Raw genomic sequence first — 2,295 nt, 5'->3', positions numbered from 1 at the left:
CTTGTCTTCCAAATTGTCGGAATTGGAAGAAGAAAAGTAATATGGGAAACCCCTGTACTTTGTGAATACTCCAAACCCATTTCTTATCCCTGGGAAGGAATCCCTCGCAGTATAGATACAACATTCAATATGAACTTTCAAGTCACTATAAAGTAACATTGTACAAGTAAACCTCGAAACAATGAGGATGCATGTTTTAGGTAGCCGAGTTCACTGGAAACACCCGACGGCCAATCATGGAAAGGGTTAGGCTTTAAAGTTTCAATTGTTGTCAACATCCTCTTCTTTTCTCAAGACTCACTCCTCTTGTGAGCCATTCAAATTTCAATAGTCCATATATTGGAATAGATGCCCCATAGTGTACACTTTAAGCAAGGCATTATCCATAATAAGATCATGTAAGCAATGACACTATCCATAATAAGATCAGGGCTAAAAATATATATTTTTCCTAACCTAAGAAAATGAGGGCAAACTTGAAGTTCTCTGGGGTTTTTAAGTCAAAATTTGAAGCTTTTGCTATTTACACTAAAACTTGTGTAAATTTCTCCGTTTTTTGCTCAAAATCTAATCGTGAAGTCAGCATTGGACTGTGGTTTTTTTCTAGGGAAAATTACCAAAATACCCCTCTAATTTGTCGAAATTCTCAAAATACCCTTGTATCTAATTTTGTTGGATTGTTCAAGATTTTCTAATCTTTATTTCTTTTTGACAATTGACATTCATTTTTGAGTGCCTATTAAGTAATTTGTTGTCGCAAAAGAAGGTAATTATTTCTAAAAATAATGAAGCAATTCATCTCCAAATCCTAGAAAACCAACTCAAATTCTAGTTTTAGCATCTTGAATGATAGACAATCACTCTTCTTATAAAAAGCTACAAAAAATATTATTTTTTGGAGAAATTTACTCTCACAACCAGAGGTATTTTGGGAATTTATGACAAAATATTGAGGGTATCTTAGGAATTTTTGAAATTTGAGGAGTATTTTGGTAATTTTTTCTTTTTTCTAACATTAAAATTTCCAACTCGCTCTCTCTTTCTCTCTCTAGCAGTCCACATCGGCGTGGGCAGCTATAGAGAGGTTTGCTTCTAGTTTTTTTTTGAAAAGCGGTAATCTAGACGTCGTCTCTCTCTCACACTCGCTTGCAGCCTTGCAGCGTCGCTATGAGAGATGTTGGCATTCATGTGCTCGTTGCTAACTACAAGATCCCCATCGCACGTGCGAATAGTAGCTGATGTTTAAGGTCTAGCATTGGTCGCATGTGCTCGCAAGTCGCGACCAGGTCCTCTCTCTCTCTCTCTCTCTCTCTCTCTCTCTCTCTCTCTCGTCGCATATGATTGCCTTTGAAAGTTTGAAGTCAAAACACAGAGCACAGAGCCTGAAACTCCCAACACTACAATGGCACACCGCACTATCCAGATCTCTCTCTCTCTCTCTCTCTCTCTCTCTCTCTCTCTCTCTCTCTAGCAGTGCACGTTGGCATGGATTGCTAGAGAGAGTTTTGATTCTAGAAGTTTGTTTGAAAGATGAGGAGGCCACACTATGCAGACCGTAGAGTCGTAGATCTCTCTCTCTCTCTCTCTCTCTCTCTCTCTCTCTCTCTCTCTCTCTTAGCTATTGGCATTCCCTCTAGTAGTTGCTACATACATACCAAACTTGTGTTGCCAACTTGACCAATAATGAGAATTGTTCATGGCTCACCAAAATCTAGAACCAGAGGAAGGCTCGACGGACGAGAGAGCAGAAGCTGTTCCCATTAAAGATCATTTGCAAGCATGGATTGACAACTGGTAGTAGCAAGCTCCGCTTTTGAACGTCCTGCTGAGTGACTGGGTCTCGCGGTGACTGGGTCACATTCACACACAGTCCTAAACATGCCCTTCAGGTGGCTCTTATCGCATCTACGCTAGCTGACGATCAGTAAGTATGTGCACTCTCTAATCTCTCTCTCATTTATGATTCTCCCTCTAGGAGTCCATGCCACCGTGGACAGATTCGATTTAGAAAAAAAGTGTGAATTTGTGAAAGGAGACGATCTCTCTCTTGGGATAGTTTCCTATGACGTTAAAAATCTCTTCTTCTTCTTCTTCTTCTTCTTCTCTCTCTCTCTCTCTCTCTCTCTCTCTCTCTCTCTCTCTCTCTCTCTCTCTCTCTCTCTCTCTCTCTCTCTCTCTCTCTCTCTCTCTCTCTCTCTCTCTCTCTCTCTCTAGGAGTCCACGCCGTTGTGAACAGCTAGAGAGTGTTTTGATTTAGAAAAGTGTGAAATGAGATTAGCAAATCTCTCCATGTCT

This window comes from Adiantum capillus-veneris, chromosome 26, assembly GCF_014529385.1.
Source record: "Adiantum capillus-veneris isolate H3 chromosome 26, ASM1452938v2, whole genome shotgun sequence".
Lineage (NCBI taxonomy): Eukaryota > Viridiplantae > Streptophyta > Polypodiopsida > Polypodiales > Pteridaceae > Adiantum > Adiantum capillus-veneris.
The sequence above is the reverse complement of the archived record's forward strand: the minus strand, read 5'-3'. Positions refer to the sequence as shown.